The 14,261-nt window shown below is 42.6% G+C and overlaps 1 protein-coding gene across 3 annotated transcripts in view; it reads left to right on the forward strand.

The window, feature by feature from the left end:
• RRAGD (Ras related GTP binding D) overlaps positions 1-14,261 on the forward strand; it is a 40,879-nt gene that overhangs the window by 16,750 nt on the left and 9,868 nt on the right. The gene's annotated exons all lie outside the window — the stretch shown is intronic.

A 14,261-nucleotide genomic window follows, 5' to 3' on the forward strand; every position in this document is an offset into this window, starting at 1 on the left:
ACAGTCCTTGGTAAGTTGTTCCAACAGTTAGTTTCCCTCGCTGTTAAATTTGTGTCTTACGTCTCATCTGAATTTGTGTAGCTTCAACTTCCATTTTTTGGAACTTGTTCTATCTTAGTCCATAACTTTGAGAACAAATAAATGATAATTAACTGATCTTCCAGCAGACTAGGAGGGTGGGTGAAACTTTACAATTTGACAGAGTGGGGTGAGAAAACTGAAACAGAAGTTAAGTGAACTAGTGAAACTGCGGCCAGAGATACTGGACTGCTTGTCAGTTAACGCCCATTCCCAATCTCCCGTTATCATAGAAAGTAATTGAAAAGGTGGTGGTTGTTCACTTCCAAAGGCACTTGAACAACAGTATTAAAATACCATGCTGAGCATTATACAAAATTTAAGACAGATAGCCATATAGCAGTATCCTGGATAGGTTCCCCTTTGGGTTGACAGCCTTCATTGGTGTTGACAACATGCCAGTTGCTAAGACTCAGGGTCATAAATAATCTTATTGGGATCAACTGCACATTTTGGAACTAGCAGAGGGCTTGTGCTGAACCATTCTGCCCCTCTTGAAATGACTGACCATAGGCTGTTTCTTCAGTGACTGAGGGATGTTCTGGTGGTGCCCTGTAGGTGTTTTCAGTCACGTCTAGAATGCAGGAATCAGTTGGTTGTGATAAACAGTTCTTTGTCAAGTCCTTGAAAAATGGTGTCCTTGAAGGATCTGTACTGTATCTCCCATGTTACGCAGGGTATATCTTGCCAAGGAGGTTTGTCCAACTCGTAAACACAGGGTAAATATAATCAGTAAGTCAGTGACGTACAACTGCCTATCTCTTGCCCTATGCACCTAGTAAGCTCTGCAACATATGAACAACACTGTCAGTGTGATGACTCAGAACTGTCTTATCTTCAGTGTTGGTAAAATCAAATTCTTACTCCTGGGTAGACGTAATCAGATAACAAAATTTAGAGGCTTGTTCTTCCTTCATGTCAGAGATGATAAATCAGATTAAGAATCTTGATACAAGTTTTGATCAAGCTTTTTCCATAGGAAGCCATGTGTTTGAGATGAAGGGTGGTTTTTTCAGTGAGCAATATGCACAGGTTATGTTTTCATTTATCTCATTAAGACCTTCCAACAGCAATAATGATCTATTGTTGTAATGATTCTAGGGGTGGAGCAGTTGTTGCAGAGTTTCCTGTCACTGGGAACTCGTTCAGAATGCAGTATCATATTTGTAATCATGATCATAATATGCCTATCCTGTAGTCTTTATGGTCTACCTACCGCTTTACAGGCAGCCAAAATAAACTTGCACTGTTGGTCCTTAACTGTGTAGGCCTTTGCTACATACAAATCCTTCCTTTTGAGCCTCAGTCATAGGGATGTTTGTTGTTTGGTTTTGTTTTTAGCAGGTGATTGGTTTTTGTTTATTTTTAATCAGTGTCCCCAAGGATATAGAATTTGGTCTAGGGGAGATAAAAATCAATAAGCGTTGAATTAAAATAAAAGTAAAGCTTGCTTTTGTTGTTGATCTGACACTCTCTTGAAAAACTGAAATAGATTGTTGTAAATCCAGTCTAAAAGGTTCAGCTCAAAATCAGTTTAATATGTTGGAATGGATCAATATGTAACAAAAAATGCAAAATACTAGAAATCAGTATGTGTCCTGTACACTAGATAGCTTATTGAATAAAAATCCTAAATACAGCTGGATGAAAACATGTTACAGGCCTGACTGTGGAATGACTTCTGATATTCCTTAAAACTCCATATATATTTAGGGACAAATCCTGACCCCCTTTACTTTGAGGATAGACACACACTTTGTTTCTGTTCCTTGATTAGGTAAATACCATACATCTTAGCTATCCCATCAAAATTAAGCAACACAGCTTGAATTTCAGCTATTTGATATCTTTAATCAATCCATAGAGTAAAGAAATGTACCAGACACATTTGATTATTGAGGAAATAGTTGTTTGTTTATTTTGTTTTTCATTTTTTGCTTGCAGATATTCAGCAAGCAGAAAGAGGCTAAATGAATGAGAAATTATTCATTATGAATTACTCAGCTATATTGAGAACTCTTGGGAAAATCTCAGTCCCAGAGCATTCTAAGGGGCAGTTACTGCAGACACTCACTACTGGACATAATCCACATGATAGCCCCATTGAAGACATAGTGCTTGGTGGGCATTTTGGAGCGTGGAGTATGTCTTTCCTTTATGGAAAACACTTAGCATGTTTTAGATTTTACTACAGTCTAAGTAATGAACACTTTTTAAGGATTGTGTCCCAAATTACTTGTGAATGCTTAGATCCTTTGTCTGCTGCCATTGAAGTCAATGTCAAATTTCCATTCAGTGGAACAAGGAGTGGGAGCAGCTATTTGCTTTTGATCTGTTGTATGGCATTCTGAACACTTGGGAGGAAGTAACAACAATATCTATGTTTTAAATAGCATAATCTTTCATGTGACAGGAATGTATTGGCAAGGTCTTTTTAACTTTTAAGCAGAGCACTAAATACTTTGTTGAATGTAAAATCATAAACATAAAGCATTAATTTCTAACATACCAAGTTCAGTGGTTTTGTTTCATTCTCACAACCTAACTTACATATATGTACTATATACTCATGAATAAGATGAGTAAAATTATCAAGCACCTAAATCCAATCTTCAAAAGTGACGTAAGGTATGTGTGCAGCACAGCTAGACTCCCATGACTGTCCTGTACCAGCCAACTTGTGCTTGCAGTGCTCACAGTGCTTGGGCTGCATGGAGCTGATTCACTGTTGTGTGGACTTCTGGGCTCAAGGTGGAGCCTGGGCTGTAGAACCCTGCAAGGTAGGAGAATCCCAGAGCCTGAGGGCTCCAGCCCGAGCACAGATGTCTACACAGCAATGAAACTGCTGTCGGAGAAAAACTCAGTTCTCACTTTTTGTTTGGGTGCAGCAGAGTCAGATACTTTATTCTATTTAGCAGCTGCAGCAGGGAGAGAGTGCACTAGGACATAGGGTCTCCCCTTCCTAGACAGGTCTCTCAACAGGTAAACAATTACAGCAGCATTTATACTTTTGTTACAGACAATAATAAGCAACAGCTGCATTTTGTTTATACATAGGTCATCCTGATATCTTGTTTTTCTCACTTAAGAGACTCCAGTCTACATTTCGTATTATCTACACAAGGTCAAAAAACAACTTCTCACACAGTTCTTTTCCACTCGCCTCACACAATCCTCGCTTCTACAAATCTCATGTTATTAGGGTTACAGTTAGCCTAACTCTTGCTAACAAAGAGTCATGCATTAAGATCCCCTACAAATCCCTATCAGTTCTTTCTGTACTTCCACACTCCCCCTTCTGTACTTCTAGTACAACAAATATTTTCAAACCTCTATTTGCATTAAGCCATGGATTTCAGATTCTACATCAGATGTTTCAACCTTAGGGGTTTTGATTGGATGTAATGACAGTGTGTGATTAGCATGGACATGAAAGGTATTAATATTATCACGTCTTTTACAACAACAACAACATAATCCTAAGCTAACTAACAGCAATACAAGCAATAACATTCCCATAACGATAATATGATGGAGTTGTTGTACAGTTTTGGTCACAAAGCACAATACCTCATACTTAGTACACAAAGTAGACATTCTATAAGCTGTATAAAAGGCATACTTTTCAACTTGATATATATTTTAAAGCATGTGAATTTGCCCTTGTATTTCAGAGATTCTTTGAACCTCTGGTAACAATGAAAGCAAATTTTGAAATCTATCAGGTACTAAGCTGGGCCAATTAAAGGGTATCTGGAAACTAAGGGCTACTTGCAAAATTGTATCTGCAGGCCAGTAAACAATATGATTGCCTGCAGTGGTAATGAGATTTAAATGTATATCTTGCAATGTGGTGGTTTTAACATACACACAGCTATCATTAGCTTGAAAAAGTAGGTGTCCTGTCAGGATAGTTCTTTGTCCTCTACCCTCCCAGATAACGCAGTTATGAACAGTGACAACTTCTCCTGGCTTCAGTTACGGATACACTGAAGCTGTGGGGGTTCTAACAGTCAAGATGTCCATTAACTCCCTATTCCTATCCAAAATGTCAGGTGTTATTCTAGGGGCACTCTGATTATAAATTAGTTAGGTATACCAGGTGGTCTAATCTCCCAGATGTCACGGTCATGGGAGGCAAGTTTGTAGAAATTTTGGTGGTGCCCAGAACCCACCCCCTTAACTCTTCCCCCTCAAACTCTGCCTACACCTGCCTAAGGCTCTGGGTGGGGTTTCAGGGGGGAGGTCTGGGGTGCAGGTCCTGGGCTGAGGATTAGGGTGCAGGAGGGGTGCAGGCTTTGGGAAGGAGTTTGGGTGCTGGGTGCAGGCTCCGGGCTGGGGCATGGAGTGGGTGTGCAGGAGGGGGTGAGAGCTGCAGGCTTTGGGATGGAGTTTGGGTGCAGGCTTTGGGCTGGTGGTGGGGGTGTAGGAAGGGGTGCAGGGTGCAGGCTCTGGGTTGGTGGTGGGGGTGTAGGAAGGGGTGAGGGGTGCAGGCTTTGGGAGGGAGTTTGGGTGCTGGGTGCAGGCTCTGGGCTAGGGCAGGGGGTGGGTGTGCAGGAGGGGGTGAGGGGTGCAGGCTTTGGGACGGAGTTTGGGTGCAGGCTCGGCTGGGAGGGTGTAGGAAGGGGGAGGTGGTGCACGCTGGGGCAGAGGATCAGGCTGCAGGGGAATGAGGGTTGGGGCTGAGGATGGGGGGTTCATGATGCAGGGGGGCTCAGAGCTGGGGCAGAGGCTCAGGGTGCAGGGGGATGAGGGCTCTGGCTCGGAATGAGGATTAGGGTGCAGGGGGATGAGGGCTTTGGCTGGGGCAGAGGATTAGGGTGCAGGGGGATGAGGGCTCTGGCTGGGAATGAGGATTAAGGTGCAGGGGGATGAGGGCTCTGGCTGGGGCAGAGGATCAGGGTGCAAGGGGATGAGGGTTGGGGCTGAGGATGAGGGTTTGGGGCGTTAGAGAGGCTCAGGGCTAGGGCAGAAGAGCAGGGTAAGGGCAGCCTGCCTTGCCATTAGCGGATGGCAGGCGCTAGGACCCTGGGGCAGCAGACAGCAGTTCTGCCGGAGCCGATCTGCAAGCAGGCAGGGACATGGTGGAGCGGGAGAGAGGAGGAGGGGTAGAAGGTGGAGGCTGGGACCCACTCCAGGCAGGGATGCGGCGGGGCGGGGCGGTGGGGGGAGACCCACAGGAGCCGGGGCCGGGGCCTGATCCAGGCAGGGCCGGGAGAGAGACCCAGCTCCAAATATTGCTGGAGTAGGGCACCCGGCCCTGAATATTCCTGGAGCCCGGGCACCTCAAGCCCATATAACTCGCCGCCTATGGTCATGGTGAATAATCCAGTCCCACATGCATCCTCCCCATGGACCCGGCAGGTTTCGGTATATGGGAGCCTACACCCGCCTAACTGGTCCATTTGCTTGGAAGGAGCACTCAGGGCCGGCGCTTCCATTTAGGCGACCTAGGGCGCCAGGATTTGGGAGGGTGACAGGCTGCTCCGGTGGGCCTCTCGCAGGCGTGCCTGCAGAGGGTCCGCTGCTCCAGCAGCTCCGGTGGAGCATCCGCAGGCATGCCTGTGGCAGGTCCACCGGAGCCGCGGGACCAGCGGACCCTCCGCAGGCACGCCTGTGAGAGGTCCCCTGGAGCCGCAGGACCGGCAAGCGGCAATGCACCCCCCGCGGCGTGCCGCCGTGCTTGGGGTGGCGAAATGGCTAGAGCTGGCCCTGCGCCTAGAGCGCCAAAAACCCTGGCGCTGCTCCTGGGAGCACTGTGAATGTCCACACTTCCACCCAGAAAGTCTTCAGTATGTCTCCATGACCACAGATCAGATGGTACTCTTGATATGTTTGTAAGGGCAGTGGGCCAAGTCTGGTGCCCAAGATCACTCAAAATGGCCATCAGCTGGTCATTCAGGAAATCCTGAATTTCTAAGCATACTAGATCCCACTGCAATGCCTTCTCAGCCTCAGTGATATTCAACACCATCTCTGTCAGCAACTTCTGGGTCATTGAACTAAGGGTGGAAATAACATGTAACTCACCAACTCCAGCCTGTACTTGGGTTAGCTGAGCTCCAGAAATAAGGCTAGCGGCCTTTTCTAGTTGGCCCAATTTCTCATCATGTTCTTGGCTTTTAAGAATATTCCAAATGACTGTTGCACTATTGGCCCCATCCCATAAGGATCCAGTCAAGTCCCTTTTCTTCCATAGGAAATAATCCAGGCCCTCTGTTGTGCTAATCTAATGGCAGCCCCTTGTGAGCAATTTGGGTATGTGGAGGTGATCTGGAAACTGAATAAGGGCAATGTAAATTTGACAGTCTCTAGTGTTATATTAATCACAGTCCATTGATATCCTAATACATCTCTCTTTGGTGTAGTACTATGTCACATCTGTTATTTAACTATTCTCAGGTACTTTCAAAAGGCATTAACATTAATAGCATAGGAGGGGGTGTATTGCAATAAGGTACAGATTACATTATTAGTCACTGGAATGGGTTCAATACAAGTAAAATTTCCAGTGGCAGAACAAACTCTTTGGGTGTTCGTTTGATTAATCACTAATTGGGTGACCAAATAACAATAAGGGCCTCTTTCATGTAACACAGTACAAATTCCAGGAATAGCCAGCATATCTACTTCACTATAGAAGCCTTCAATTTCAAGTACAGATTCTTGGGGTTGATTTGTAATGATATCATAGATTTCTATTTCCACTGATCCATTTATTCTCCACTCAGTTGTTTGCTTATATAGGATATTCTGAACTTTAAACATATTTTTTTCCAAACAATCTTTAAATAAATCACTAAAATGTGAGGACCTTGGCCATTGGTTTTATCAAATAGATGGCATTGTCTGTATTTGGATGTATTACAGGGGTAATAGTATAATGGAGGAGATGGCAGGGGCAGTGGCAACAAGGTGCCTTTGGTACTTGTCATTTAAAATCCAATTAGAGAGAGCAATACATGCTGAAGGATTTATCCAAAACACAGGGCACAGCCTGTAGAATAAATGCCAAAATCCAATCAATATCACATTCCCAAGCATGGGTCCCACAAATTCCTTCCTGCCAGTGTATAATGCGTTTTCTTCACCAGGATCAGTTCTTAATGTCCTTTCTAGTCAGGAATTCCTGGACTTTGGCAATTTCAATGGAGTGAGTGTTCCTTCTTCTTTTCCGAAACAGTCATGGTTCAGCATCCTACAGGGGAGAGGTTACCAGCACATCACCCTGTAATGGTTTTGCTTCTTCTAGAAAAATTCAAAGACACAGTAGGTCTGTTAGTGGACAAGGGAGAAGTTACTAGCACTTCACCTTGTCCTTTTTCCCTGCTGTCCAGAAGGCACAGCAGAGCTCGAAGGAGAAATAGGCTAATCATCAGTAGGAGAATCCTCCCGAGGTGGAGGGGTCTTTTTGCAGTGAGAATCATGGGTCCAAGCAGTCAGTCTTTGGCACTTCACAGCGGTGTTGGTAGTCAGCAGGGCTTAATAAGGGCCTTTCCAGCATGGAGCCAAAGCAGTCTTTTGTTGGTGGACCTTTACATAGATCCAGTCTCCTGGTTCCAAGGAGTGGCAGGGCTGCTAGGGTCTTTGGGTAGCGCTTCTTTACCTGTGAGAAAAGAAACCTAACACATTTCATTAGTGCCTGGCAGTGTTTTGCAGATCTCATAGCTGCTTGGACACATTCAAGCCCCACCCTTTTCTTGGTTGTCAGCCAAGTCTTAGCGGTGAGCAGTGTCCTTGAACGGGGCCAGCGTCTTATCTTTAGCCTGAGCTTGCTAGCTATTTTTTCCAGTTAATTCATTCTGTTCTTTTTCCTTCTTCCCTTCTTGGCTTCTTTTAACCTACAAAGGAAACTTCCACTCTTCACTCATACACTTTTTCCCAACAACGAACACATAAACATTGCCATTATAAAGTACATTAGTCTTGTTATTCAATGTATGCCACATATACCCTTCCACTAAAATAACCTTATTACAGAGCTTTGGAGCAACAAGCCAGGAGAAGCACACCCACTTTGAGGAGTTCACTCAATACAACCTCTAGTCCAATAGCTTCTCACCATCCCTAGCCCTCTGGGTAGAAATCTGAGGTAGCCAGAAGGATCCCATGTACAATATGGGGAGAGGGTTAACTTTTCATGTCCTTGCTTCCAAAGACTGTTGGTATGCAAATTTTAATAACAATTTTCAGTTAAAAGATTTGGCCAATGAAGTTTCTTTTTCTTACTTAAGGAAATGTATTACACTTTAGTATATCACATTTTCCTGATTTATCCAAACACTTTGTATTCCAAGTTGAATAAAACAAGTATCTTCATTTTAATTTAACCCTTCTGTTTGATTTTAAACTAGACTATCCTATAAAAATATTAAATACAACAATTCTGGCCATGAGACAAACACCACAAGACAGGACATAGAACACAAAACATAATTCCTATTGTACCAGTAAATGCATGGTATGTTGAATGCTGTTCAGCTGGCATCAGTTTTCTCTGATTATCTAAAAGACAAAAAACAGAGGTCTACCCCTTCTGGGCAGTCAATCATTGCTTAAATATACAAATACCCTTGTTGATTTCAGGCAAAACAGAGGAATTACCCCATATTTTCATGTATTTGTTTCATAGGCAGCCCAGGTTTCAGTGGCTCCTACCTTATCAGTTAGATAATTTGCCTTATTACAGATGCTTTCTGGCTTGCTTCTGGATCCAAAGCTATTCACAGCTTAAAGATTCTTACCTTAAAAGGGACATAATTAACTTTACCAGAATTTTGATGGCCTTTTTACTTCTAACTCCTGCTTTCAAACACACAGTGATGTGAAAGAAAAACACTTCTTATAGTGCCCCTTAGAGACACAATAGGATTTCAATTACTTAGCACATTCTTTAGCTAATTCGACTAAATTGTTCATAGCCAAATGATTGCAATCTAATAATTTCTTTGCCTGAATTTATTTACAAACATTTTAAAGACACCAAGAACTTCCCTCTTTAGCATTTTTACAAAGTTCTACTGCTGTTCCCTCCAGCAACTACAGAGTTAACTTCTCACTCTTTCCTTAAATCACTTGCCTGTCTCCCAACAGCCACTTTTATCAACTCAAATCACCATTTCAGGTATTGTCCTGGGTATTTGAAATCCCCATGCTTATACTTACTTACTCCTTCCTTCCACTACGCCTTCAAAATTTTCCAACCTGTTTTCCAATCTCTGTCTGTTGCCTGCCCGCCTGGGCCCGATCCTGCTTTTCTCGCTGAACCGTCCCTTCCATGGGCACCGGCTTGTCTCACTACCAGTTTAGCTAGGAGGGTGGGCTTCTCAACTAGCCCTCACCCTTCCTGGTCTCTTCCCTTAAAAATTCTTACTCACAAGACTACCTGAGTCCTCCCTCATGAGGCTTGCCACCTGGGCAAAAATGTATGGCTCATTGGCGTTTAACTATTCAATTTCTTCTTGTGGCAAACACACTGCTGTTACGGCATATGCTGAGCACAAATGGTTAAATTTTGACAAGTCCCTAAAGGACCGGTACTTGCTTAGCCAGTGCTTCCTTTTCTAACTGGAAGTCCTGTCTCAAGGCCTGCAACTTGCCCTGGGCATAGGTTTGAGTTGCTGCCTGGTTCATGATCTATGCTCTTAATTGCTCAATTCTAGTTGTCAAGTACACATCTCTTCTCTTTTCTCCAACTACTCTATTGCCCAGTCTTGCTACGACTGGGGGTAGATCCACCTGCCACCCTTCCCGGTCAACCAGGGTGGAGAGAGGAATGCTTAACCCCTCTCCAGTTCTCAGACTTACTGCGGCTGAGAGTGGGCACACCTTTAATCATGCAGTCCTCAACATATAACACCAACAGTACCAAGCAAAGCAAACATAAAATAACAAGAGTAAAACAAATAGATGGTGTAAATTGTGCAGGGCTCCCCCTTCTCAATTGCTCACCAAACTGTGACAAATTTCTGTTACCAATCTATCCCTCGTGTCAGGTGATCAGGCTGACACTACAGGATCGTTGGGGGAAGATAAACAAAACACACCATATAACTGAATTTTAAAGCTTCATTAATAAAATAATAAAACAACAGAGAGTGTTGGGAACGCTCCCACATCACTCAGAAAAAACATTAATGCCCCAGGCCCTAAGCCATTTTCATACTCACACATGTACGTCCAGACTGGCCATGTCTGTGTATAATGTTCAGAGAAGGGGAAGAGGTGGACAGGAGATTATCCTGTATACAGCTTGTCCAGAACTTCCAACATGCTTCCGCTCTTGGGAGGGCTGTTCTTTTACACCCTGGAATCTCCTGCAGTGTCTCTTTCAGAGATTCCAGTCCAGGTCGGCTGCCTGTGGCTTTTCCAGTGTCACCAGGCCACACTGGCTCCGGGGTCACAAAGTCACACTGCTGGATCTCACTGGAATGTTAAACTTTGCAAATGTAATCTCAGTTCTGTAACTTGTATTGCCTTTGGTTTGCCTCTGACTATATTTTTTTTCACAGCCAGCTGGGGCCGAAAGCAGTTTTTCTTTGTACTTAGCATAGTCTGCATTGATTCTTGACCTTGAACGCAGAGCAACTTTCTCTTTATCCCTGGGCCAAACTGAATTTCAAATTAACCTGTTCCTTTCCTCAATAGACAAATTACTCACACTGCGTCAGAGGCTTTTTTTGGTGATTAAAAACTCCTCTGAGATGTATGATCTTATCTAGATTGAAGGTACTTTCTAGTGGGCATTGTTTAGATTGATTTTCACGCGTGTAAAGATTCCAATTCCCTAAATACCTGCAGGTTGTTGGACCATAATGTATGTACATGAAATAAGATGGGGTACCCTTAGGGGGTGAGGTGGAATGTTTAGACTGTCCTCCACCCATTTTCCAATCACACACATAGGGGGTATGCCCTGTCTGCGCTAGCGGCACATAAACTAAGGGTCTCTCTCTGCAGGGTACTCACACAGGAGAGGCTAACGAGGATGGCCACGACCCTCCTACACCTCCCTTAAGCGAAGAGCATTGGCTAGTCTCAGGGAGACTGCGCTGCTTACTCTGATTGCGTCCAGTGAGATGATCAGACTGTCAGTAGCCCACACGGAAAGGAAGTGGGGAGGGAAGATGGGTTCACACGCTTCTAGACCCGGGTAGCTTCCTCACCGGACGATGCCAAGCTGAGTCAGCCCACCATGGGTCGGATCTTCTAAAGATCCTCTAGTTACCGGGCTTGCATTAGAGTGGTCCTGGTCACGAGCTTTCGCTTCGCAGAGTACTCTGAGCGTCTTCCAGTAACAGTCACTCACACTGGTGTACATCCCCCCCCCCCAAGGCCTTTATTTCCATATACCACGATGCATCTGTACCTTACATCCGGACCCAATACCGGACCCAACCCCTCTTGAGGTGGTAAAAAAAACACTCAGCACCAGTGCATACCTAATACATTTCTTTATGCATTACCTAATGCATTTCCCTATTCATTACCTTGTTGGCGAACCAAGCAGTTCCCCAGTACTGCTTCAACCTAACCTTGTTGGGGGTGGCAAAACCATTCCCCAATACCACTCTGCATCTGATCTTGCTGCACAGTCAATAAGTTCAGATGGCGTAAGCCCAATAGGGACAGAAGGCCCCACGGACAGTCCTCCTCGGATACCCCAATAGAGATTTCAAAAGGTCTCATACCTCTCTTGTGGCACCATGGGGTTCGAAGGGGAACGATCCATAGCAGCTGCCTGTGTCTCAGTAGGCGTTGCCATCCCGGATGAGCCCCCAAATTGTCAGAGAAAAACTCAGTTCTCACTTTTTGTTTGGGTGCAGCAGAGTCAGATACTTTATTCTGTTTAGCAGCTACAGCAGGGAGAGAGTGCACTAGGACATAGGATCTCCCCTTCCTAGACAGGTCTCTCAACAGGTAAACAATTACAGCAGCATTTATACTTTTGTTACAGACAATAATAAGCAACAGCTGCATTTTGTTTATACATAGGTCATCCTGATATCTTGTTTTTCTCACTTAAGAGACTCCAGTCTACGTTTTGTGTTATCTACACAAGGTCGAAAAACAACTTCTCACACAGTTCTTTTCCACTCTCCTCACACAATCCTCGCTTCTACAAATCTCACGTTATTAGGGTTACAGTTAGCCTAACTCTTGCTAACAAAGACTGTCATGTATTAAGATCCCCTACAAATCCCTGTCAGTTCTTTCTGTACTTCCACACAGCCCCACAGCCCAAGTCCTGTGAAGTTTGCAAACCAGCCTCAGATTTTTCTTTCCTGTGTAAATATACCCCTAGGCATTTGGGAGGCTATGTCTCATTGGTAATCAATGGGATTTAGGCCCCTATGCCACTTAGGCACGTTTCAAAATTTTATCTGATATCTATGAAAATTAAAAGTAAATATTCTCCGTTTTTACAAGAACAAATTTTGTTAAACCAGATGTCATCATAAAGAGATGTACATGTTACCAACTCAAAGATTTAGATTGGTGGATAGGGAATATTTCACTTCAAAATACATCAAACAGTTACATATTATTGGCTCTAACACCTGCTGATGAAAGTGAAGTTTTTTTTAAGAACCTTTAAAGATAAAAAAGGCTAAAATTGATTTTTAAATTAAGCTTCTCTACTGGTTGTTTCAATCACCTTAGTTTAAATCGATTCACCCTAGCTTCACCCCTTTTAAATCCAGTGCCGCTGGATATTACTTCTTCCTTCCATTCTTTTTCCTACTTATGTATTATCACTCTCTCAAATTTGTTTAATATGTTTACTTTTAATGTGTGTTTACATTTTTGGATATATTTAGAAACTATTTTTATGTTGTATGTTCTTGTCTGTGAAGTGTTGTGGGGTACTCTGAAAATAATAAAAGAAACCTTATTTAGAAGTGGGCCTAAACTAGAATCACAGGTGCACTTCCCTGAAACTTCAGTACTGATTTTTTTTTTTGAGGTAAAACAAACTTGAGTCACTTTCTTAAAAGCAAAACAGTAGATTAGGCACAATCCCACCAGAGTCTGTTAGAGTATTGGCAGTGCTTTCAATAAGGGCAAGACTGAGACAATGATATTTCAATCATTCTTCCCACACTTTCCTAAAAAGTAACATAATGCTGATATTCTATGCACTTCCTATTATTATTACTGGAGTATTTTAGGGTATTGACTTGTTACTATACCTTACCTGACTAAGTAACAATATATAATGATACTGATCCTTCTCTTTTCATATTTTCAGACTTCTTTCTGTGTGTGTGTGTGTGTACCCTTTTTTTTTACTGTCACTAATTTTATCTGAGCAATTTCTTCTTTCCTTCTGAATTCTCTCATCCACCCTCTCCTTTCTCCACTATAGGTATACTGATATATGAAAAAGCATGTTTCTAAAAGTCAGATTATCTTAACTATGTTGATTATGCCCTCTTTGATTATAAAACTCTGAAGATTTTAAAAATCTATTTTACATATATCTATATGATGTTTCTTTATTCTGTATTCATCATACTTGAAAATACAAAATAGATTAGTCATTTTCATTCTTCTTTATAGAACTTTCCTATTCAGTTTCATATTCAGCTCATGTATGAAACTACAATATTTAAGTTTCAGACACTGCAGGAGACTAAAATAATAGGGGAATTAAATAATAATTTTCATTGAAATTAAAATCTTGTGTTTTTGTGAAACCTGAATGTTTAAATGAATTTTGACATGTGCTGAAGTACATGAGGAATTTTTGTGTGAAAATGATTTTTTTTTTTTAATCGTACAGATGCCATTTTGGTCAGCTATGACAATCAAATATTATATTTTAGTTCTTGGGTTTTTAGGAATTGTAAGAGATCCAGAGTGTACAGTTTGTAAATTTCAATAATTGATTACTAGAGAGTGTTATTAAGAACAATCTATGGTGTATGTTTTCCCATTGAAATAAAAGAAATTCAAGCCCATGACACCTATTATTACTGATGGGAGTTTGCAGAATTAGTTCCCTTTGTGTTGATGGATGAATTAGAGGTCCTTTAAAATTAAGCTGCCCAAAATGTTATGGGCTATTGTGCTGAACCATACCCTGAGCTGAAATTCCTTAATTCTTGGCAATGGGAGAAAGGTGGCAGGAAGGTCACTTTAATCTATAAATGTTTGTTAAATAGTTCTTTTGAAAGAAA

Source organism: Gopherus flavomarginatus, chromosome 4, assembly GCF_025201925.1.
Source record: "Gopherus flavomarginatus isolate rGopFla2 chromosome 4, rGopFla2.mat.asm, whole genome shotgun sequence".
In the NCBI taxonomy this organism is placed as follows: Eukaryota; Metazoa; Chordata; order Testudines; family Testudinidae; genus Gopherus; species Gopherus flavomarginatus.